Consider the following 26725-nt stretch of genomic DNA (forward strand, 5'->3'; position numbering starts at 1 on the left):
CACACATACATACACACACACACATGCAATCGCATGCACTGCACACACACACACACACACATAAACACACATACACACACATGTGGTTACACACACATACACGCACACACACACACACCCACACACACGCACATACATGCACACACACACATATGTGATCACACACACACATGTGATCACACACACACACACACATACACACACACACACACACATACATGCACACACACACACACACACACACACACGTGATCACACACACACACACACATGTGATCACACACACACACACACATACATACAGACACACACATGCACGCACACACACGCGCACACGCACGCACGCACACACACACACACACACACACACACACACACACACACACACACATACACACACACATACATACACACACACATGCAATCGCATGCACACACACACACACACACATACACGCACCCACACACACGCACATACATGCACACACACACACATGTGATCACACACACACACACATACACATACATGCACACACACACACACACACACACACACACACACACACACACACACACACACACACACACACACACACACACATGTGATCACACACACACACACATATACATACATACACAGACACACACATGCACACACATACACACACACACATACACACACACACATACACACACACACATACACACACACACATATACATACATACACAGACACACACATGCACACACATACACACACACGCACACACATACACACACACACATACACACACATACACACACACACATACACACACAGCTGGGAGTCAAACGCTTCCGAACGTCTTGCAGAAGGACTAACCAGCAGTGAGACATTATCCCAGATCGATGGCGACTTTAATCTACCTAAGCGAGAAAGTGAGAGGATCGTCTGCAGCAAATCGTGAGCGCGGAGCCCCGCTCCCCCCACCCAACTTCCTCAGGTAATGGCAGATCATATCGGGTAATGGCAGATCATATCGGGTAATGGCAGATCATATCGCTGGCATTCAATCGCACCCCGTCATCCCATTTCGCCAATAAAAAAATAATCACAACACCACCTGAACCAAGCTGCACCACCACGTCCAGGCCAGAGCACCAAGGTAAACTAAACATTAAAAAGTGCGGGAAATACCTCGAGTGCTACCTCGAACCCGAACCAGGCGATCCCTGGGACGGACATGCACGTGTCGGGTCCGCACGGAGGGGATGGATCACTCGCAGGACGACGCGAGCGCGGCCAGGACCGTACGGGTCGAGAACAGGCATTCATCAGGAATCCGTGCGCGTTACAGAGTCCGAGCGCCGTGCGGTACGGGTACCTACCCCGGGTACGGTCCATGGTATCGCGGCTTCAGAAGGGCATGACCCGCGCACCGCGACGCCTCGTCCTGTCGTCCTCTGTCCCGCAGAGCTCGGAGCGAGTCGGAAGGAGCCCCGCGCCAAACTGCGGCGCGAGTGCGGGATGGAGGGGGCGAGCGGGAGGGGCGCCAGGAGGAGGAGATGGAGGAGCGAGATGTGCAGCCGGAGGTGAGCGAGCTCGAGAGGATGGGGTTTGGGCGGGGGACGAATTGGGCTTTCGGGGGGGGGGGGGGTTGGTGGGGGGCGGATACCGGGGTCCGAGGGTTCCCCTCCTGTGGTCGTGGTCGTCTCACTACGGTAGTTCGGCATGCAAGTGGATCTATAATCTATATACTGTACTTGTAAATCCAGTGAAACAACCGCACACGTATCAATATGGAAATTGGAAAGAAAACTGGAGCTGCTGATGTAATCCCTGGGGATGAGACGAAAGAAAAAGCAATAATTCCAAAAGAGCGTTATAAGGTTTATTTAATCATTCAATCGAAGGGAAACTCTCGAGCCAGAAGATTGGAAAAGGTTTGATATGAGAGCTGCTGTTGGAGGCTCCAGAAAGAGCCGTTAAATAGTGAAGGTGGAGACGAATGTATGGGATTGGGATCGGTCCTATAGCTTTATATAGGAAAAGGCCAACAATATGGATCCTGAAGATTAACGGCCAAAGGGGAACGTGGACTGTGAGAAAATATTTTTTATTACCGTACAATTTATACAGTTTTATTATATAACTAGCCGAAACCCGTGGAACATCCACGGAAGGGAGGATGTGGTGTATGGATAGAGTGTACCATTATGGATGGCATAGGGGATTTGCTTGTCCGAGTAAGAGTTAGGAAGAAAGATGAGAATGAAGAGTGCGTATATGAACAACGATCGCCGACACCGGCACAAATGCATGCTCTGGATTGTCCAATCAGCGGACGGCTTGCTTCGCCTTCGCCCAGCAGACGCCAATACGATGGCGTCGTAAGATGGCGTCGTATCGGCAGTTAATCGGATGCTTTTGGGCCCCAACGTCGGCTAATTCCGATTTTTCGAGTATGGCTGTACGTGATAAACAAAGAGCGTGGTTCGTAGATCGTAAATCCATTAGTGCCGTGGGCATCGGGTCACTGGGTGTGGCGTAAAAGGGATAACAAAGTCGAGTCCTTACGCTATTATTATATAGACTAGCCGAAACCCGTGAAACATCCACGGAAGGGAGGCTGTGGTGTATGGATAGACTATAGAGTGTACCATTATGGATGGCATAGGGGAGCGCTCATGGGATCTTCTTCTTCCGTTAAGCTCCAATTTTTTCTCTTTAAGTTAAGTCCAATCAGTCCTCTCTGCTCGAAGTGCTCAGGCCATGCCTTCCCGCTCTCATACTTTTATTGCCGTTCGGTGTAGAAAGGGATTGACATATCGTTCGTCTGTTTCAGCTCGTTATCTTTAAGCTTCCTTACGTCTCGCCACCTGCTACACCTCTCTGAGTTACGAGGATTTATGCAACGCACCCCGAGTATCGCAACGTCACTCCATTTAACTTTATTAAAACTAGGGCATTGCCCGTACGTGGGTGCCCGTTCCTTGCCAATGCCCGTACTATATATATATCTAAAATTATATCCCCCCCCCTATTTACATGAAATGGTTTGGTCCAAAGCGAACGGCTTGCGAGTGGTGACAATCCCCCCCCTCTATTTACATGCAATGGTTCGGTCCAAAGCGAACGGCTTCCGGAGTTTGGTAAAGAAATCGCCATCGCGTACACAAACGCGCAGGAAAGCGAATGAATCGCAAATTCGTTTTTATTAGTTGTAAAACATAATGCCCAATTATTCAATTATCGCCAACGTATTTTGGCTTTTTGCAATTTAATCGCAAGGAAAAGTAGAAAGAGAAGAGGGGAAAAAAGAAAAGCCTTCCCTTGCTGCAAACAGCTGCTGCAAACAACAACAACATGGAAGGCTGCACTGTCCGGAAGTTGGCATATCGCAGTTACGATTATTTTAGTGTTAATGGCCAATTATTCAATTAGCGCCAACGTATTTTGGCTGTTTGCAATTTAATCGCAAGGAAAAGTAGAAAGAGAAGAGGGAAAAAAACGAAAAGCCGTGCATTAACGCATTAACGCTTGCATTGCATTAACGGTTCGGCACACGTGATAGCTCGCTGCTCTCTGATTGGTTGAAGCGTTTTTTGGACATATCTCGGTAAGTAATTGTCCGATTAAAATGAAACCTTGAAAAGGCACATCCTCGGGTCCCCAGCAATATACCTGGCAAGTTTCAAGTATATCGGACCCGTGGTTGTCGAGAAACAGCGGTCACAGACAAACAAACACACAGACAGACACACACACACACAGAGATTACTGGAATTATAGATAGATGACGATAAAGACGTTTCCTTATATATCCTAATTTAAAATGTTCAAGGGAATAAAAAGACCATTTGGTTCACACCACCCATGTTCACACCACTCGACTGTCCAATCAGCGGACGGCTCGCTTCGCCTTCGCCCAGCAGACGCCAATACGATGGCGTCGTAAGATGGCGTCGTATCGGCAGTTAATCGGATGCTTTTGGGCCCCAACGTCGGCTAATTCAGATTTTTCGAGTATGGCTGTATGTGATAAACAAAGAGCGCGGTTCGTAGATCGTAAATCCATTAGTGCCGTGGGCATCGGGTCACTGGGTGCGGCGTAAAAGGGATAATAATAATAATAATAATTCATTTATTTTGTAACAAAGTCGAGTCCTTACGGTATTATTATATCGATAAAAAATGTTGATGGACGTCAAAAGATCTTACTGTGTATTTCGCGAAGAGGAGGTGAGTTATCGCCGGCATCCTGAACAAATTTACAATTCTCTAACGTAGACTAGAGCTAAGTGGTTCGAGTCTAACCAAACCGAACCTTCAATAAAACGTGTGGCCTGGCCAGCCAGTTCGTGAAAGACAAAAAGACCTAAGTTGGGAATAATTGGTATCATTTACTACACCAGTAGTCGTCGTAATAATAGTAGTAGACGAGTCGTAGTAGTAGTAGTAGTAGTGATAGTAGTAGTACTAATAGTAGTGGCAGTTGTAGTAGTAGTAGGGTAGTAGTGGCTAATAGTAGTAGTAGTAGTAGTAGTAGTAGAAGTAGTAGTAGTAGTAGTATAGTAGTAGTAGTAGATCAGTAGTAGTAGTAGTTCAGTAGTAGTAGTAGTAGTAGTAGTATAGTAGTAGTAGTAGATCAGTAGTAGTAGTAGTTCAGTAGTAGTAGTAGTAGTAGTAGTAGATCAGTAGTAGTAGTAGTAGTAGTAGTAGTAGTAGTAGTAGATCAGTCGTAGTGGTAGTAGTAGTGGAAGTAGTAGTAGGCTAGTAGTGGCTAGTAGTAGTAGTAGTAGTAGTAGTAGTAGTAGTATTAGTAGTAGTGGTAGTGTTACTTTGTAGTGGTAGTAGTGGTAGTAGTAGTGGTAGTAGTAGTAGTAGGCTAGTAAAGGGCTTGTAGTAGGCTAGTTGTAGTAGTTTAGTGGTAGTAGTAGTAGTAGTTGTAGTAGTAGGGTAGTAGTGGCTAGTAGTAGTAGTAGTATAGTAGTAGTAGTAGTCGTAGTAGTAGTTGTAATAGTAGTAGTAGTAGATCAGTAGTAGTAATAGTAGTAGTGGAAGTAGTAGTAGTACTAGTAGTAGGCTAGTAGTAGTAGTAGTAGTAGTAGTAGTAGTAGTAGTAGTAGTAGTAGTAGGCTAGTAGTAGAAGATTCTGATTCTTCAGAATCATTGGAATCTCCCGCGATGACGCTATCTCTGAGGGCCTTTCACTTACTCACCGCAGGCAGGTTGGTGGTCTTTCCGTCTTCTACCGACTCCTCTCCGGCCTTGCTCCCCCAGCTCTCTCTGGGCTCTGTCCCCCAAATATTCCTACAGGTCGCACAAGATCTGCCTGCAACCCTCTTATGGTTAAACTGCCAAAATCAAGACTCTCTGCTCACCTTCACTCCTTCATTCCTCTTTTCTCCCGCCTCTGGAACAAACTCCCTCACTCTCTTCAATCCCACTCCTCCCTCCAGGTCTTTAAAACGGCTGTTCACCACCATCTCTTATCTTCCCCCATCCAAAACCTTGATCTTTTCTACCCCCGCTAATTTCACCCCAAATCCACTTTTTTGAGGTGACTTCTTTCCTGGAAGTCCTTGGTGTCCTTGCGTTTTATACCTATCCTGCCTCCCCACAGGCCCTCTCCCTCCCACACATCTCCCGATGTCCCTGCTCTCAAATGTTGTGTTTGTGTGCCTCCTCCCCTTCTCTCCCCATCTTGTCGACCGCTCCCCTTTTTATATACTTTGTGTGCTTGTTTGTTTGATTTGTTTGTTTGATAAATGTTAGCTCTTTCACGAGCCTCGACTCTGTATACAAAAAAAAGAAAAAAAGAAGTAGGCGAGTAGTGGTAGGCTAGTAGTAGTAGTAGTAAGCTAGTAGTAGTGATAGATTAGCAGTGGTAGTAGTGGTAGTAGTAGTAGTCGTAGTAGTAGTAGTCTATATAGCTCAAGGGTGCATATACCCACATGGACCCATCATTCTCTAAACCCGTCACTCATAACAATCACCGGACCATTTCCCACTCCAGATACACCCAAGTCAGTAAACAATGCGAGGAGGTGAGTACAGGAAAGGCACATTAAACATAGACACACTCGTAACGTAAGCAATTACAAGGTGGACCAAGGGGGAATTCACCAGATCAGATCAGAAACCAAGCAGTGAAAAGCAAACAAGAGGCAATTGTCAGATGAACAATGACTGCGGTCGATCGCCATTCCATCCATGATGGTGGTTTGACATTCCCTCACTTTGCTTTGCAGCTACCCGACTGTGGCTCGAACGCTCCACTGGTTAACAAAGGCTCGTGGTGCTAAACTCTGTGCGTATTACAGGCCAGTGCACCTGATTCTGACCGCAGGAAATGAGCTTGCCTGCAGTGTGCTTGGCACACAGACTAGACCGGCTTCATTGTTCCAAAATGGTTTCTTCCGACTGTCCTGTATGAACCATTTTGTAACGCAGCTGCGAGGTGAAGCGCTGTGTGGTGAATACGAAATCTTTTGGAGGTTGTTTTCAGAAGTCCAGCCCTCTCTGTCTCTCTCATCATCCTTCATATGCATTAGGTGGTTATCATCAGTTCTTGCAGGGACAGCAATGCCGCCGATGCAGCGCCCCCTGTAGGTTAGAGCTGGAATTTGGAATTTGTTCAGGGTGCCGGAGATAAGTCGCCGACTCTTCGCGAAGTTCTGTCCTGCAGATGCCTCTCGTCCCGGATCTCCTTTGTGCCGAAAGACCTTGTCCGGGAGATCAATATCTTCCATACTACAAAGCCAGGTGTACTTAACCTGGGAGAGACATAAACGTCTATGTAACGTGTAAGACAATATGTAAGAGGGAAACGTCGCTGCTCAGTTTCATGAGACATTGAAAATTATTCCCAAGAACAGGCAGAACCGCAGGCCCCTTTTGATGCTCACCCATGGGGCGGCTTGTCTGAAATGTGCACAGCACGAAAGCTCAGTGTGAACGAGTGTTCACAGCAACCCGGGGATGCGTTTTATCCATGTCAGACGCCTCCTCTCGAGATCAATCGAGCGGGGAGAAAAAGAAAGAAAGGAAAAAAACCAATTGTTACATCTGAGAACACCGAGCCGCTCGTTGATATTTGAAAAGTCCCAATTATGGCTTTCACAAGGTCAACCTCATGCCTTCGTATAACACAGTTGAAGGTACCATTTGTCATCTTGTTAGCGGGGAAATGTTTACTGGTTAAAAGTCCTTTCAACAAACGCTTAGGGATTCAAGGATAAAGAAGTGCCAGAAACAGCTTCTCCTGAACTCACTGAGTCAATAGTTGAGGGTGTTGACTTCGAGTTTAAAATAAAACAAGCAACACTAAACCAACCTATTTCGTTCCGCAACTAATGAGTCTTGACTAGTCTAGTCTCGCTGGTGAAGGCTAGTGCCAATCCGTGTCGGAGGACAGGTAGAACAGGTAGATGTTGATTGAACTATGCTAACAGCGAAGGGAAACAAGGAGAAGCTGACGTTTCGGGTGTTAACCCTTCATTGGAACAAAAGAGGGGCTACTGTCCGAAACATCAGCTTCTCCCTTCCCACAGCAGTTGGCATACCTCAATCAACATTCTGATGTTTTGAAAAATATTGAACCCAAACTAGTCGGTGGGGAAAGAAACGAGTCTTAACAGACGATGCTCGCTTGCAGGAAAGGGTCGCGAACTGTAACTTTGGAGACTTGCTTGAGGTCACAGTCAGGTTACTTGCTTCATGATGCTGAGAACCTGGGTTTGGGTGGCATGTACTATTTTAATTCATCAACTTTGGCCCGATGTCTTTGTCCGACCTGTAATTGCACGTTTAAACTCCTCCATGACCTTTGGAGAAGAAAAAAAATAAATCTATAGATGACTAAAAACAGCAACTTTACACCAGGCCGAGACAGACCGCTGGACCTATGGGCCCCAAATGTGATATCATTTACATCAGAGGACAATTACTCAAATGGTGGACAAGGAGTGATCAGCAAGTTCACGATTAGTAAGACAAGCGTCATTCGACATGTGCGAAGAAGCCATGTTAGTTACGTCTGCCACCTCCACCACCAATGTTATGTTTTCACCCATGTCTGTTTGTCTGTCTGTCTGTTTGTTTGTCTGTTTGTGAACAGGATATCTCAAAAAAAAGTTATGGACGGATTAGAACTAAATTTAGTGGAGAGGTTGGGTGTGTGACAAGGACAAACCGATTTGGTTTTGGTGAAGATCCGGATACACATCCGCATGGGAGAATTTTTAAAATTTCAACTGATTCTTCACCGTAAAACTTAAGTTGTGTACGAGTTATGACAAAACTTGGTGGATGAGTTGGTTAGGTGAAAAGAACAAGCCGATTCGATTTTTGTTCAGGTCCGAATCCAGATCGGGCCTGTCTGTGGGATACAACACGTAAACCGTTCGACCTGGCGGAGGAATGCGCTGTACCGAGTGCCGCTCTAGTTTTCTACTTCATTATTTCAGAACACTGATAATCATCATCATCAGAGAGACGGAGACACCCTTGTCACTCGAGCTTATTCCTGGAAATTACTATTTGTTCAGACCCCGATCAGGAAGTAATTGCAATGAAACATCTGAAGGTGTCAAAGCATGGATATTGTTCTCTTGTCTCGATTTGCCAGACCAATAAAGCGGATATGAAGGAAGCCAAAGCAAACACCTTTTCCCCAATTCACCTTCCCACATCCCGAAGTACTCCCACCACCAGAATCCACCTTCAACCACCACCCCTCCTCTCTTTGCAACAACTCGGTCTGAACCACAACCAGCAATAGAAGTGGGAAGTGTTGCTCATCAACAAATAACTGCCAAAGAGAAACCCAAAAGAAATATCTACAATTATTACTTCTACTTATTTACCGATCCCAATTATTGCCACATTCTTATAGGATCAACCGGGCAAAGTTTTTTTTGCCTAAGTCTGCTAAGGCCTGATGTTTTGGACTGAAGGTGATTTGGGCAGGGATTTTTAATTTGTTCGGGGTGCCGGACATAACTCGCCTAGTCGTCATGAAAGACATGGGATCTTGAACTTCCACCAGCTAATGTTAGCATAAGGGTCACCCAGCTAAACGTACATCTGAAGAATGGTGCACTTGTGTCATGCAACCCCCTGCCTGTGATTCCTCTGAACCACTAATCTGACAGTTTATACTAGGGTAGAAAATCGAACCCAGGCCACACGACTCTAAGGCAAGTGCACTGACCTTTGGGCCATCATGTTGGACTTGACCCCAAAACGATGTGACATACAACACCATTCTCTCTCCCTATACAGATGCGCTGGTGATGCCCAAGCAGTTTCTTCGCACTGGTTATGCTGGATGGCTTGCCATTGCCATTTTTTCTTTTTTCTTTACATGAGTGAGGCTCATGGAAGAGGAAGGTAGATCTGACAGTTGGACAAACATAAAGAGTATGAACGAACAGGATAAGAGGAAACACTGAAACTAGCAAGTAAGATGGTTGGGTTGGGAAAGGTTACTGGGGGTAATGAAGATGACACTAAATCAGATAGTCTTCTGAAAAATCAATCAGGACAGGAATTTGGAATTTGTTCAGGGCACTGGCGATAGCTTGCCTAATCTTCCTGGAAGACATTTTGGAATCTTTAAAGTCCACTAACTAATGCTGGCAGACAGGACACCCAGTTCAACGTCCCTTCGATGGACGGCACACACGTTGAAGAATGATCCTGCCAGTGAAACACATGGATGCCAGTTTACAGCTGGGCCGAGATTCGACTTCTCCAGCCCCTTCAAAAGAAAATGCTAGGATATATTACCTTTACTGAATCTGCATTCTAATTTGCTTGGCCATGGGATAAAAGCCAACACAATATGAAAACAATGAAATTTAAGTGATTGTCATAATAAGTAAAATGTCACCTAAAGTGCATGTTAAGGGTTTCTATTGAAAGGGCCAAACACAAAGAGGACTGTTTACTGCATGTATTCGCCTTTGTTTGTGTGCTCCCTGGAGCCTTGTGGCCAACCCAGCAGAGCATCCGCTCGGTAGTCCACGCGGCCCTGTGAACCCTACTGCAACAGCACCTGCAGGAAAATGCACTACGGGAAGTGCTAAGCTTGCCAAAAGCAAGTTCAGATTAAGCATCTGCAGCTTTGCTTCAATTCAACTGCGTTTTAAATGGAAATCCCAACAAGTAACCACTTCTGTGAAGCAGCCATCTTGAGCCAATAAATTCATCAAAAGTGTTCACTACCAGGTGTACAAAGTAGTGTTGCACATATTTTTGTTAAAACAGCCGAGAGCAAGCGACTTGGAATTCCTTTCCGATGGAAGCAAAGTGTGAAAGTTTCTGCTATTCCATGAGCCACCAACTATCTCCGACTAAGACTTATTTAATGGCTCCAATAATCCCCAACTTGTTGTGGGTTAGGCTGGGGGACGTTTTAGTCCCAAGTCTTTCAGACAAGCTAGGCTGACAGGCATGGCGTTCGCCTGAAGGTGATTTCAGCGGAAATTTGTAATTTGTTCAGCGTGAATAGCTTATTCTGGTCAGGTCAGTCTCTTGACTGCCACTGGTAACATGTAACCCAGTGCTACCTGCCGCAAGGTCTGGTAGTCGGCGACTAAACCGACTACCCTCACTGGCTTGCCAGTGGGGAGGTTGACTGTGACACCCTGTAGGACAAAAAACAATACCTGTTAAAGGGCGGATGAGCTCCCTTCAGGAGCCAACGGCCATCCAGTTGGGAGAGAGTGTCTCCAAAAATCACCTATCTGGATGAACTGGTTTTTTAGGTAGTAGGTTGTAGACAGCAACCGCTCAGGGTAGTACTACCGTTCAGACTTAGGAGCGTTAAAGTGGTGCCCGGAACCATCTTACATTCTCCGTGTCAGGATTGCTGGTCTTACTGTACTTTCTGTCTCACTCAAACTATAGCTACCGGGCTAGCTTCAATCTCTCTTTCTTGCAAACAAACATCATCCACTTTCATCATTCACTTTTCTTTTCTTTTATTTAAGGCCTGGCCTCAATAAAAAAAATTAAAAAAACCACCTTTAGGGGCCATTTTTCGCCGCAAGCGGGGGTTGGCCTTTTTCGGGAACCATGGTTGTTGTTGTTTTTTTTGGTCCCCTTTTTGAAGCAATGTTTTACGGCCGGATGCCCTTCCTGACGCCAACCCTTTTTGCCGCCTTTTTAGCGACAAACAGGGAATTACCAGTGAACTGGTACTCAATTAGCCGACCTCGGAAGGATGACAGGCTGAGTCAACCCCCCTGGTGTTAATTCAGCGATCAGACTGGGATTCGAACCCAGGATCTTAGGATCCTAAGCCGGCACCCTAGCCGCTAGCCCAACACCAGGGCCTAGGGCCTCAATGAGGACCATATATGAGGAAGGAGGACTGAAGCCTTCAACATAAAAAGAAAAATGGCCTAATATTCGTGAAAGACACTGTGTGATTTTTAACATCCAGTGCTGGAAGTCATATCCTCCGGCCTAAGGTCCTTGCGATGGACGGCACACACATTGATGCCTCGCCGTGCATGTGAAGCACCAGAGGGACCGTTTACAGCCGGGTCGATATTCGAATCCAGGCAAGACGGCTTAGAGTTGACAGCACATACCACTAAGCTATCCTGCTAAACCCTCATGAGCTTCACTACCAGTAATAAAACAAATCATTGCAACAACTGGGAGATTAAACTCTTACTAGGCCCAATGAGCAGTTTTAAACGACCCTGATTCATGGTGCTTGTGGTTTCTAAACCACAAACTTCAAAACAGAAACAGAAACAAATGGCAAAAGAAAGGGAATTTTGTTTGTCAAGATTGAGTGAACCAAAGTTTGGTGTCTATGAGAAATCTCTAAATTGCAAGCATTATATACACAAGAACAGCTATAATAAACCACTACATAATTGAAAATTCATAACATGCTTTCAATAAAACAAAGCTTTCCCAACAGCGATTCTGTTAAAATGTTCCATTGTTCCTCACTGACAACAACACGGAGAACTTGGATTTACCAAACCGCTCTGAGTCTGAGAGTTAGACGGTTTGAACCCCGGTCAAGTCATATGCCAAAGACTTTAAAAAATGGTATGTGCTGATTCCTTCCTTGACTCTCGGCATTTTAAAAGAATAGAGCATGGCCAAACAACTACAGGTCTGTAATAATAGCTCAAGCCTTGATGGACCTATGGCCTCCTCCTGATGCGTTGAAGTTCCTTGTAAGGCAAATGTATTTATTTATTCTTATGTAATATGTATTCAAAGGAAGACCAAATACTGCATTGGAGTCATCAGAAGGAACTGGAATAAGTATAGAGCAAAGATGGAGTCATGAGGAGGAACGTGGGAAGGATTCGGGTTCCAGCTGCAACTCCTCTACCCTCAAACCCATCCAGGAGCAACCAAGTGAGCTGCACAGAAAACTTTCTGCAAAAATTCACTTCTCCCTAGACATTTAGATAACAAAAGAGAAACAAGACAGAGCAATCAGAGCTTGCAGACCCTTGCCAGGACGTGTTTTCAGTGGTTGTTAAGGCTTTGGTTAAAAAAATATGGCGGATGAACCACGTGACCGATGACGTCATCATTATTATTTTTGTCTCCCCCAATTTATCCCTAGATGATGATCAAGAAATTTCATCTTGATCGGATGAAGTTTTGTACTTGTCGAATTATGACGTCATAATGGAGGCACCTATGACAATCATTAACATATGTTATTTCACATGGAGTTATTTACAATGAGCCATGTCTCAATTTTTTCTATGCATCGCTTTCGGAGATATAGAGGTGCAGATTTTTTCTGTTTTTGCAAGATGGCGGTCATACCACTTGACATGTGACGTCATAATTATCATTTAAAAAAAATTATACAGGAGGAGGTGCACCAAATGGTAAAAAAATTTCCTGTCAATCGGACCAACGGTTGCAGAGAAAATCATATTTATTCTGTGTGGACAGACAGACAAACAGACAGACTCAAATGCAGTACCCTCTCCTTTGGCGAGGGTAATAAAGAGTAAAATAGATAAAAGAAAAGAAAAAGCAAGAATTAGAATGAATAAAGAGAAATGTCAAAAAGTAGAAAGAAGTGTGAAAAGAACAAAGAACAAAGATGTCGGGAAGAACCCGGATAAATAGTTTTCAGTATTTACTTCCCAGGCTCAACCGCAGCAACAGGTACAAGTTACCAGAGGTCTGTTATTGGGGAAACAGCATCAGGATAATATGTACAGGTTATTTTTTTAAAAAGTGAACTATTTGAGAAGCCTGATATTCTGTTGTTTCTAATGCTATCCTTCTTTCTTGCAGGTTATGGTGGTGGTGGTGGTGGTGGTGGTGGTGGTGTGCCATTTCTAGCAAGTAATCAGTAGGACTCTACATCAATTATGGTGTTTACAGTGGAACAAAAACTGACTTGTGGTTCACAGTGGAACAAAAAGTGAAAATCATGATTGTGGTTTGAGACAAAATCCTATGTGTATGTGTGCCGACGATACTGTCAGTATTCCAATGTTCACATCCGTCAATCATCCCGTCAAACCCGTCAATGGACCTTCCAATGGGAGCATCCAGCGGTTTGTGGAGCACTTCCAAGCACATGGAAATGTGAAAAATCAAAATAAATACAACAGTGGCCACACACCAAGTGTTACCAAGGACCAAGGGAACATTGATCTTGTGAGAGATCCCACGGTCGGCGTTTCAGAGAACTGGTGATCTTAGCCTCGTCTGTGTGGCACATTCTCACTTCTGAACTCAAGCTCTACCCCCACATCATATCTGTAAGGCATAGACTAACTCTGAATGACATGACAAGACGAGTAACAACGTGTGATTGATTCAGTGACCGAATGGAAAGGTACCCAAATTGGATCAACTCCTTGTGGTTCAGTGATGAAGCACACTTCCATTTGAATGGGGCTATCAACAATCACAACAACATCTTCAGGGGTGCTGAGCCTTCTGAGATGCCTCTCAAGGGCCCCAAGTCCACTTGCTTCTGTGCATTGAATGCCAGATGAGGTATGCTGGGACCGTATTGGTTCGAGGACGCCAATGGGAAGACAGTGACAGTCAAAGATGAGTGGTACCAAGAGGTCTCACGCTGATTCCACACTGATCTCACTCGACTACTGTCTCCAAACCAACTCAGACTTGTATGGTTCATGCAGGACAGTGCTCCACCAGCTGTTTGGACTTGTTCCACCAGCTGTTTGGACTTGTTCCACCAGCTGTTTGGAAAACTTGTCATCGGCTTGGGCACAGCACATGAGTCGGCGCCCCACAACCCGGATTTGAATCAAATGGAGTTTTTATTTATTTTGGGGCTCCACTTGCAGACAAGTTGTGGAGAATTTCGGAGTCGAGATCAAAGCCTGTTTGAACAGAGGCGGAGAACACATTGAAAATGTCAACGACAAGCAGTACAATGAGTCATTTGAAAATGGCATGGTAAATGCTTTCTATCAATGTATCACTCAACTTGCAAACTTTTGTAATTTTTCTACAATAAAATGTTCAAATAGTCCACTTTTTCTGAAACACCCTGTATTTTTGCAATTGCATAGTATTGGCAAATGCTCAAAATTTAACGGCCAGAAGACTCAATGTCATCCACAGTAGGCCCGACAGAAAAGGCTTGATTCTATTATTATTATAGCCCCTGGTTGGACTTCGTCTGAAACAGAGGCTTATGGATTGGGTCTCGTCCATCCATCCATCCTCAACCATAACTCGGAGATGTATGGACAAATTTTGTTCATACTTGGCACAAAGACAATATATTGTTGTGGAACCCAACGTCGGCCTCTGGTCCCCTTGGAGGGGGGATTAATCCCCTCTTCTATAACTGACCGACGTGGTCCCTGACGCTGCCCAGCGACCTCCGGAAAGGCCGGTGGCACAGCCCCGTTCGTACCGCGGACAGATGTTAATTGCCGAGCGGTTTTATCAACCGCGGCACGAACTATTAACAATGACTAGACCCGATTCCTGAACATTGGCCAAATCGTGCCACAGGTATTCAATTTGGAAAAGACAAAGGCGAACAGATGTGAAGAAGAAGAAGGCAAAAGATATGAAAGACAAATATAATTTATTACTAATATTTACACAATTAAAAGAAACCAAGGAGGAGGAAGGATAATAAAATAAAAACAGAAGAAGAAGAAGCGGACACAGTGCACCTTAGCTTACCTATACAGTCTTACTTAGTACCCCAGGACAAGACAAAAGACAGACTACGAGCACACTTACACGACTGGGGAATGGAGGCAGGAATGACTGGAAGGAGGAATGGGAAGGCCCAGGCAACGGTCGGCGTCGAGGTCCGGCTCCAGGAGTCGACGCACGTTGTGGCGGGAAAACTTGCAGGCCGCGAGCGCGTATCGTTCACCGCGAGCGGACTGGGGCGCTTCGTTTTCTCCCGAACTCTGGACTCCTCAGCTCCAGTTCAACGCCACTCAACGCCACTTCAACGTCACTCCACGCCACTCAACGCCACTTCAACGTCACTCAACGCCACACTCCTGGTCCTCCTCTTACGCAACTCTCGACTTGGTCCAACCAACTCCCTAAAAAGGCTTGCGCGCGCGTTTTTATAGCGCGCCTCGACATCCACCCGCGCCACGCCCGTCCTGGTCTCCCACCAGTCCTGATTGGCGGGTCGGGGCTCGTTGGCTCCACCTTGTGATGACGAGTGGCGGCCAACGCCCTGGATTTGGCGGCTCCTCCCCCTTCCTCTCCGCTCTGACCGCGTGGTCAATGGAGTTTTGCGGCGAAAACCACAAAGCAACAGCGGAATGCAGAAAACCGCCCAATAGCTGTTGGCAATTCATCACCAAAAGGGGAATGGGAAGGGAATCTACCTTATTTGAATTTGGTGCAATGGAGTGTCACTTAATGGAAGCCACAGCCTTAATCTAATACACATAATAAAGAGATAACTACTGAACAAGGAGGAAATCTATGATTGGCTACGTGGATGTTTATGAAATAACTACGGGAATGACCTTTGACCTTTATACACAACGAATGGAGGAAGGAGGGTGATCTTTTACAACAACAATAAAAAAAACACAATTCTCAAATCCATAACACTGCACCCTCCTCCTCTTAGGCACATCCCGGGCCTATTACTTTTACCTTTAGTGTGGCACGTAGGTGTAGTCCCCTCTACATTTAACCTGACCCTGAGTGTGACAGTTTTAAAACACAAATAAATATGTCCCGCTGCTCCATTGCACCCTGCCTAACAGACTCACGCCCACAGCTAACCGAATTGTGGAATTGTCTTCAAACTACAACATGAACGATGGGGGGCCATTATTTACAGTTACTTTACTTGTATTTACAGAACGCAACCCAGGACCTGTGATTGTTCTTTTGGGGGGGGGGGGGGGGGGGAAGACAGCCTGTGCTGCATCAACGCACCAGAAAACACCAAAACGCACCAAAGCACCCAACCGCACCTAAGCACCATCAAGCACCAATCGGTGCACAGTCATCACTGTTTGTAATAAATAACTCAACAAACCCCTGCTGGTGTCTTGCTCTTCGGCTCCCACTGCTGGCTATTTGTTATTCTTCCAGCTGTTGTCAACTTCGTCTTCTTGCTGGTGGCCTATTTGGTGGAAATAAAACTTGCACAAACGTGTCCATTGTTTTTATTTATGGCCCACAGGGCCGACTAGGGGTGGTTCACCTGTGTGGCATAGGTGCCCTGTGACCAAGGTCCGCCAGCAAGATCTCGGGCCATCATGGCCGGTTCCAGCAGAGGGGCCATGCCCCAACCCATGGGGTCCATCAGTGGTGCTCAGCCACAGACATGTGGTCCATAAGGTGGTCCATCGATGCAGACAGCTGGTTGCGGGAGTTTCGGGCACACAATGGCGGACTCCCGCACGCTCCCCTTGGCACCCAGTGGCGCACAGTCCTCTGGTGGGAGACAAGGGGGGGGGGGCGGGAAGAAGACAGGTGAGCGAGGGGTAAGGTCGCAAGGGTACACATCAACAAGGCAATGCAAGATGAGGTGCGTACGGAGAGCGAAGTGAGAAAGCTCGTCCCTACCGTACGTCACCCCCCCTGTTACCTACTCTACCCTTGCCCTTACCCCATATGTACAGAAATCTACACATTTACAAATTCGTCGCTACCGTCACGTCTTTCCCATATTTCCCCTAATACCAAATTCGTCCCCACAATCCCTCTAACCAAAATTTGCCATCACCAATTCATCATCAATCCTCATAAGGAGGGAGAGATGGAACAACAAGCACAATGTCACACCCACGTCATGATGCGTCTCACATTCCAAACATATGCACCAAAATAATAAAAACAAACCATGGCATGGTGTGGAGTTCTGTCACCTCGTGTGAGTGTTGGAGGTGTACTCAGGAGTGTATGGTGCGAAGGTGTGGATGGGGGAAAGGAGGATGGACCCCATCACGAATACCCGGGGAGGGTAGTGTAAGTGTTAGGTAGAGGGTACAGGTAAATTGTGGTTGGATATTGGCATCTGTGGTGCGTGTGGAAGAATGGTGTATGGATGGGTGCATTAGTGTCGTGGAAATGGCTGGGCGTGTGGCCTGTTGTTTTTTTTTTTTTTTTTGTATACAAGATCGAGGCTCGTGAAAGAGCTAACATTAATCACACAAAAAGACAAACTGACACACAAAACACAAAAAACAAGGGGAGCGGCAGACAAGATGGGGAGAGAGGGGGAAGGACACAAAAGAGAGGGGGAAGGACACAAACACAACATTTGAGAGCAGGGACATCGGGAGGACTTGGGGGGAGGTGGGAGAGGAATAAAACATATGAACACTGCAAGGACTCTGGGGTGAATTACCGGGGGTAGAAAAGATCAAGGTTTTCGATGGGGGAAGCTAAGAGATGGTGGTGAACAGCTGTTTTACAGACCTGGAGGGAGGAGTGGGATTGAAGGGAGTGGGGGAGTTTGTTCCAGAGGCGGAAGAAAAGGGGAATGAAAGAGTGAAGGTGAGCAGAGAGCCTAGACTTTGGCAGTTTAACCATAAGAGGGTTGCAGGCAGATCTTGTGCGACCTGAAGGAATATTGGGGGGACAGAGCACAGAGAGAGCTGGGGGAGCAAGGCCGGAGAGGAGTCGGTAGAAAACAGAAAGACCACCAACCTGCCTGCGGTGAGTGAGTGAAAGGCCCTCGGTGTTGACTACATCGCAGGAGATTCCAATGATTCTGAAAGCTTTGGCCTCAACAGCGTGAAGCCGAGCAAGGTGTGAGGCAGGAGCACCAGCCCAGAGGGGAGAACAGTATTCCATTGAGCTGCGGATGAAAGCCTTGTATGTGGTGAGGAGCTCAGGTGTGCCAAGGAAGGACTTCGCACGACGAAGGATGCCCAGTCGGCGACTGGCTTTGGAGGCCAGCTTGGAAATGTGGTTTTCCCAAGAAAGATCATGGCAGATAGTGAGACCCAAAAGCTTGAGCGACAGAACTTCTTGGAGAGGATTGTTGAGAAAGTAGATGGGAGGGTTGTCCAGTCGGTCCTTTCGGAGAGACATTGTAAGAGTGTGAGATTTGTCAGTGAGTGTTAGTGTGTGTAGTTGGTTGAGCACTCCGCCACTGTGAGGATGTCGGCCAGGTGAGGCCGCAGGTGGGCTCTGGGAGCCGTTAGAGTTGTGGATGGGGCCAGAGGATCCGGAGGACGGACCCGGGTAGCCCAGTGCCAGAGAGGGCACCGAGTGCCGAGAGCGCCAGAGGGCCTTTGCCAGTTAGATAGGTTAGGGTGAGGAGCAGGTAAGCTCGGGGGCAACTGCAGTGGTGGATGTGTGCAGGTGGGTAGACCTGCTGGGAGAGCTGCACGACCCAGCCCGGAAATTGTGCAAAGGCACAGGGAGTTGAATCGGGGGAGTGAGACCCCAAATTGATGAAGCACCACAGTTTGGTCAATGTGAATTGGTTTTTAGAACCCATAGAGTAAGTTGGCCAATGGATTGGCAGGGAAAGACCCCGGGTAGTGTAAAGTAGATTGAAGTCATTTAGAAAATAGTTAGGATTGAAATCTCCTCGCACCATCCACATCCACTCACCTGAGGTGACAGAACTCCACACCATGCCATGGTTTGTTGTTATTATTTTGGTGCAAATGTTTGGAATGTGAGACGCATCATGACGTGGGTGTGACATTGTGCTTGTTGTTCCATCTCTCCCTCCTTATGAGGATTGATGATGACTTGGTGATGGCAAATTTTGGTTAGAGGGATTGTGGGGACGAATTTGGCATTAGGGGAAATATGGGGAAGACGTGACGGTAGCGTCGAATTTGTAAATGTGTAGATTTCTGTACATATGGGGTAAGGGCAAGGGTAGAGTACGTAACAGGGGGGGTGACATACGGTAGGGACCAGCTTTCTCACTTCGCTCTCGGTACGCACCTCGTCTTGCATTGCCTTGTTGATGTGTACCCTTGCGACCTTACCCCTCGCTCACCTGTATTCTTCCCCCCCATGTCTCCCACCCGAGGACTGTGCGCCACTGGGCGCCGAGAGGTGCGTGCAGGAGTCCGCCATTGTGTGCCCGAAACTCCCGCAACCAGCTGTCTGCATCGATGCACCACCTTATGGACCACATGTTTGTGGCTGAGCACCACTGATGGACCCCATGGGTTGGGGCATGGCCTCTCTGCTGGAACCGGCCATGATGGCCCGAGATCCTGCTGGCGGACCTTGGTCACAGGGCACCTATGCCACACAGGTGAACCACCCCTAGTCGGCCCTGTGGGCCATAAATAAAAACAATGGACACGTTTGTGCAAGTTTTATTTCCACCAAATAGGCCGCCAGCAAGAAGACGAAGTTGACAACAGCTGGAAGAATAACAAATAGCCAGCAGAGGGAGCCGAAGAGCAAGACACCAGCAGGGGGTTGTTGAGTTATTTATTACAAACAGTGATGACTCTGCACCGATTGGTGCTTGATGGTGCTTAGGTGCGTTTGGGTGCTTTGGTGCGTTTTGGTGTTTTCTGGTGCGTTGATCCAGCACAGGCTGTCTCCCCCCCCCCCCCCCCCAAAAAGAACAATCACAGGTCCTGGGTTGCGTTCTGTAAATACAAGTAGAGTAACTGTAAATAATGCTCCCCCATCGTTCATGTTGTAGTTTGAAGACAATTCCGCAATTCGGTTAGCTGTGGGCGTGAGTCTGTTAGGCAGGGTGCAATGGAGCAGCTGGACATATTTATTTGTGTTTTAAAACTGTCACACTCAGGGTCAGGTTAAATGTAGAGGGGACTACACCTACGTGCCACACTAAAGGTAAAAGTAATAGGCCCGGGATGTGCCTAAGAGGAGGAGGGTGCAGTGTTATGGATTTGAGAATTGTGTTTTTTTATTGTTGTTGTAAAAGATCACCCTCCTTCCTCCATTCGTTGTGTATAAAGGTCAAAGGTCGTTCCCGTAGTTATTTCATAAACATCCACGTAGCCAATCATAGATTTCCTCCTTGTTCAGTAGTTATCTCTTTATTATGTGTATTAGATTAAGGCTGTGGCTTCCATTAAGTGACACTCCATTGCACCAAATTCAAATAAGGTAGATTCCCTTCCCATTCCCCTTTTGGTGACGAATTGCCAACAGCTATTGGGCGGTTTTCTGCATTCCGCTGTTGCTTTGTGGTTTTCGCCGCAAAACTCCATTGACCACGCGGTCAGAGCGGAGAGGAAGGGGGAGGAGCCGCCAAATCCAGGGCGTTGGCCACCGCTCGTCATCACAAGGTGGAGCCAACGAGCCCCGACCCGCCAATCAGGACTGGTGGGAGACCAGGACGGGTGTGGCGCGGGTGGATGTCGAGGCGCGCTATAAAAACGCGCGCGCAAGCCTTTTTAGGGAGTTGGTTGGACCAAGTCGAGAGTTGCTTAAGAGGAGGAGCAGGAGTGTGGCGTTGAGTGACGTTGAAGTGGCGTTGAGTGGCGTGGAGTGACGTTGAAGTGGCGTTGAGTGGCGTTGAGGTGGCGTTGAAGTGGAGCTGAGGAGTCCAGAGTTCGGGAGAAAACGAAGCGCCCCAGTCCGCTCGCGGTGAACGATACGTGCTCGTGGCCTGCAAGTTTTCCCGTCACAACGCGCGTCGACTCCTGGAGCCGGACCTCGACGCCGACCGTTGCCTGGGCCTTCCCATTCGTCCTTCCAGTCATTCCTGCCTCCATTCCCCAGTCGTGTAAGTGTGCTCGTAGTCTGTCTTTTGTCTTGTCCTGGGGTACTAGGGTCAGACTGTATAGGTAAGCTAAGGTGCACTGTGTCCGCTTCTTCTTCTTCTGTTTTTATTTTATTATCCTTCCTCCTCCTTGGTTTCTTTTAATTGTGTAAATATTAGTCATAAATTATATTTGTCTTTCATAACTTTTGCCTTCTTCTTCTTCACATCTGTTCGCCTTTGTCTTTTCCAAATTGAATACCTGTGGCACGATTTGGCCAACGTTCAGGAATCGTGTCTAGTCATTGTTAATAGTTCGTGCCGCGGTTGCTAAAACCACTCGGCAATTAACATCTGTCCGCGGTACGAACGGGGCTGTGCCACCGGCCTTTCCGGTCAATGGGGTTTTTTCTGGTCAATTTCTGGTCAATGGGGTTTTGCGGCGAAAACCACAAAGCAACAGCGGAATGCAGAAAACCGCCCAATAGCTGTTGGCAATTCGTCACCAAAAGGGGAATGGGAAGGGAATCTACCTTATTTGAATTTGGTGCAATGGAGTGTCACTTAATGGAAGGCACAGCCTTAATCTAATACACATAATAAAGAGATAACTATTGAACAAGGAGGAAATCTATGATTGGCTACGTGGATGTTTATGAAATAACTACGGAAACGACCTTTGACCTTTATACACAACGAATGGAGGAAGGAGGGTGATCTTTTACAACAACAATAAAAAAACACAATTCTCAAATCCATAACAATATGATGGTATACATATACATATCGTTTTGTTTCACGATGTGGTCAAAGATGGTAGACTGGCGGCCATGTTAGTTGTAAAAAAAACCCAGATGTTCAACACGTCCTCAACCATTTATTGGACATGCATTTACCGATCTTGTTCAAACTTGGCACATAAATGGATGATAGCTTACATATGCACGTAATTTTATTTCGAGATCAGTTCCAAGATGGCCGACTGGTAGCCGATTTGGACCATAAATGTTTCCCCAACCATTTATCGGAGATGCATGGACCGATTTTGTTCAAACTTGGCACAAAGCCACTACATGAGAGTATACATATGCAGAATATTTTGTTTTGCAATCTGACAAAAGATGGCCGACTACAGCGAAATTATAATACCATGGGGGCTATAAGATTTTATGACTTTTTCTCCTTGCTCTCTATCTTTTATTTTGTCAAGACGTCCTTAATTAAATGTAAAAGGCTGCACGAACAATTTTGCCAAAAAAACGAAATAACGTTATGCAAAAGAAAAACAGTGGTATGAAACTCAAATATTTGAGCATTAGTTGTGTAATGTACATTTACAAAATGTAAATATACATTACAAAACGAAAAACCAATAAATTCTACATTCCTGTGACACCTTCAGTCGAACGTCAGGCAATGACAGCAGGTTCGTGAAGGACTTGAGCAAAAAACGGTTAATGGCAAACCATCTATAATAATAAAAGGCAGTGTGTGTGTGTGTGTGTGTGTGTGTGTATTTGTGCATGTGTGTGTGTGTGTGTGTGTGTGTGTGTGTGTGTGTGTGTGTGTGTGTGTGTGTGTGTGTGTTAGTCTCCTCCATAACTCCAAAACTATGAAACGTAGTGGCCCCAAACTTTGTATGCATACTCATTGATATCTAGTGTATTGCATGAATTAAAACTGTGTCCATGCGTAATGCTGTGGATATCCATCCATGCTCGTTAATCAGACTCAGGGACTGTAAAAAAAACAAGAGTACTTTTTGCGTCCAAAACAATTCCCATCAATAGCAGGCGACGTTGGTCGAGCTGGTGCCGAATGACTACTATCCCAATTTAATTTGCGAATACTCGTTATTTTATGTCATCATTACAATATAATCGGCTTGTTATTACATGGAGGACATAATATGTGCGCATTATCAAATTGTAGCAAAAGTTAATTTCCGTCCAACAAGACTCTGGGGATTTTGCAATCTGTCGGTGTCGTTTGAGCTGTCACCTCTCTTTCTCTCTCGATGTCAATCTGCTGCTCATCTCCCTGGTTCTGGGTTCCATGCTTTGCTGGACTCGACTTGCCTTCTTAGACAATTCCTGTGTGTTTTACAGTCTGCGCCATGCAGTAAATGAAGCATCATCAAACACTGCATCTGGCTCCTTGTAATGGAAGTATAATGTAATATGTTCCTAAAAAATAACTTCAACAAAGGAAAAGGCCATTTACCCTGAGGCCCATCAGGCACAATGGTTGCCAACATATGGTTGTTGTCAGTGTTCAATCACTTTTAAAACTCAGCATGAAGCAAGCAAGCAGCAGGTACCATTTTAAATTATTTAGTATGACCAGGCTGGGATTTGAACCACCGACCTCCCAGACTCAGACTCAGAGCTGATGCTCCAACCATTACACCACCAAGTCTGATAATTATAATCTTCTTCTTTATCAGCAGAGCCGAAAGGCATTGATGTTTCGTGATGGGCATGCGTCCAATATGGAGGCATTTACACTCCACTGTGTTGGGCGTGGACCTGAGAGAGGTTTATTTGCTGAGGCAAAGTCTGCACCTGCTCAAGCCTGGCAGCCAGGTACATCATGTTGCAGAAGAGGATAAGAGTTCCCACTAGTCTTATTTGAAGGGGCAGGTGTGGTTTTATGAAATTTGCTTGGTGTGGTTTTACACGACAAAATTGTTTTACCTGGCCCATGGAATGCATGATGAACAAATTGGTATCTATTATTTGGTATCCATCGAAAGCCTCGGAAGGATGACAGGCTGAGTCAACCCACCTGGCGTTAATTCAACAACTGGCAGGGGCTCGAACACAGGACCCTAAGATCTCAAGCCAACACCTTAACCCTTCAGCCACACCAGGCTTACTGGCACTGTACTAATCAGCATAAGACAGCATTGTTAGTTGGTGGGGTGTTCATGCAGGTGTGTGATTTATAGGTAATTTCTGAGTGAACAAAAGGTGATTAATAATTGCTAGATATTGATGATGTGTCAAGATTGTGGAGATATTTGTCCACCTTTGCATGTGAGTAGCTCACTTGGTCCAATGAGTCATTGCAAGGATCAGTTTTAAGTGAAGAAATATTTAAGAAGAAACCTTGGTTAATTTGGTTCGGACACTTCAGTTGCATTTTAAGTATGATTGGTCATTGATAACAATTAAAAACATTCATATTTAAAGAACAATTGCTTTGATTTACAACAGAAATAATAACTGGTGTAATTGGGTAATAATAAGCATCGGAACATTCTCCATGTCACCTACCATTCCTACTCCTGGCATAGGTGGATCCAGGGGAACAAATTGTGGGAGGTGGGTGGGGGAGAGGGGAAAGGGGAGCACCCCCTCTTTGGATTTTCGATGATAAGTTGTATGCTGTGGTAATGGATGCAGTCCAGTGGCAGATACAGAGTGGTGGCACCATTCAACTTTCTATTCATGTGTGAGTCAATTCCGAGTGTGTTTACAGGATACACACCTGCAGAGAGGTGTCGAGTTAATCTTTTAATAGCGCATTAAATGTGTGTTTCCCAATCGTGCTGTTCATGTTTTAAAAGTGCTTTGAATGCGCGTTTCTCAATCGGCACGCCAGAAGGCACACAAGGTAATCAAGCATTACGTTACGCAAATTACTAAAAAAAAAAGTAGCGAAAAAAATCGGTACACGTGGACCGGCCCTTTCCCTCGTCTCTCCCCTCTCTCTAACTCTGTAGTGACCCTGACTTTGTGAAGGTGGTGGTACACTACCCTGGATGTGGGGGATCTCTGGGTCACTCATGTGAGATCGATCGGCTGTCTCCATGCCGTGGGCTTGTTCGAGAGAACTGTCCGTGGCTATACAGTATACAACAACAACAACAACAATGCATGACGTGTGACTAATCAGTAAGTTCTGATATAACCGTGGCGAGGCTGACATGGTGAGAGTGTGGAGTTAATTTTTTAATGGCGCACTAAATGTGTGTTTGTCAGTCGCTCTGTTCATCGTTTAAAAGTGCTTTAAATGCGCGTTTCCCAATCGGCCCATTACAGGATTTTGTCGCAGGTTGTCAGGTGACCACAGTGCAGTCATTCTTGTTTTGACTAAGGAACGGCTAGGTAAGTCGGCTCACAAATTCACCACTTCGGCCCATTTATCATCGCGAATCTACTGAACTGTTGGGCCAGGGAAGAATGTAAGGAACTGCAGGAACTTAAAAGAACGTAGGAAATGCTGTTTTCGACGATCAATTTTTCAAAATTTCCTGAGGGACGACCTCCACACCCCTCCCCCAGTTCGGCACACTACGACTTGGTGCACTCCCCCCCCCCCCCCCCTTCCTCTTGAAATTCCTGAAGCCTCCCCTGCATGATTAAGCATCCTCGACGTCATGCCATCAGCTTTGTTGAGTAACAAAAAGAAGAACGCTCAGCACGCTCAACACTCTATTTCCCTTACCTGAACATTAAGCCTGGTGTTGGCTTAACGGTTAAGGTGGCTAGCTTGAGATCTTCGGGTCCTGACTTTGAGCCCCTGTCATGACGTTTAATTAACACCAGGTAGTTTGATTCGGCTTGTCATTCTTCTGAGGTCGGCAAAATGAGTACCAGATGACTGGTTATAGCTAGGTAGAGAGGCTTTGTATCAGCGGCAGCTACGCTCACAGAAAATGATGCAACCAGCAGCCACAGGTTGCACACGAACCACCATCCCATAAAGATTACCAGCTTTCTTTCTCATTCCACCTTCCTCTTGTCCTGTTTATTCATTCCCTTGCTTGTATGTTTGCAGATGCAGCTACCGCACAAACAATCCCACTGTGAGAATGTTCCCTTATATGATCCGTCACCTTTACTCTTCCAGGTGGTTAGATTTTGTATCGAAAGAAAACAAAAAGCAGGAGCAATTGCTCACAAACATTATATATTACATTCAGCTTTCTTCTTCTGCTTTTTCACGTCAATAATCATCATTACTCCAAAATTGACATCATATAGTTTCTGCAAATGCAACTTGGTGACAATGAAAATGGCAATTAGATGAATGAAGGCACCTGTAATATATTGTTAGGTTTGTGGGGGGTAATGATTACCTTAGAACCAGGTAGAATGTATAGGTAGGTGCTCCGAATGTCGGGAAGAATCACCCCATGTAATAAGTATTTGTTTAGCCCGGATGTCGGGTTAAGGTTGTATCTTCGTGGTCATACGAGGATGGCCCTGGTGTTTCGTTGTAGGGATTATGTTAAGTATCCCTTGTACGTCATACCTCTGTAGCTATTCCTTTGTCCCTTATGGCACAGCACAGACACATAGTCCAAATCGGCCAATAGATGCAATTAATGGACAATAAAAACCAACCAGAGGCCAGTTATGAACACTGCCAATAGCACAGCGGCGGCTGCATCGACACACATAGCTCAGGCATGCCGAGGGCTATTCCCAGAAGGGCAGTGATTGGGCGGGAGGTGACCAACAGGAAGGCCGGGGTAAGAAGGAAATCGCCGATTGGTGAAGAAAAGGAGGAGCAAGAAGCAACTCGCTGATTGGTGAAGAGAAGGGCGAGTAGGAAGCATCACGCTGATTGGCGGA

The 26725-nt window shown here is 46.1% G+C and overlaps 2 protein-coding genes across 3 annotated transcripts in view; one reads left to right on the forward strand and one right to left on the reverse strand.

The window, feature by feature from the left end:
• Positions 1-1505, reverse strand: part of LZTS2 (leucine zipper tumor suppressor 2) — a 116492-nt gene extending 114987 nt beyond the window's left edge. The window contains exon 1 of one of the 2 annotated variants that reach the window (XM_068106494.2): positions 1369-1505. The gene's annotated coding sequence lies outside the window, so the exon portion shown is untranslated. Of the gene's footprint in view, positions 1-1177; positions 1306-1368 lie in introns of those variants that run through there. The other variant, XM_068106495.2, reaches the window with a different exon arrangement.
• ST3GAL5 (ST3 beta-galactoside alpha-2,3-sialyltransferase 5) overlaps positions 1-26725 on the forward strand; it is a 1112943-nt gene that overhangs the window by 402127 nt on the left and 684091 nt on the right. The gene's annotated exons all lie outside the window — the stretch shown is intronic.

This window comes from Myxine glutinosa, chromosome 2, assembly GCF_964187855.1.
Source record: "Myxine glutinosa chromosome 2, kmMyxGlut1.1, whole genome shotgun sequence".
NCBI classification, from domain to species: domain Eukaryota; kingdom Metazoa; phylum Chordata; class Myxini; order Myxiniformes; family Myxinidae; genus Myxine; species Myxine glutinosa.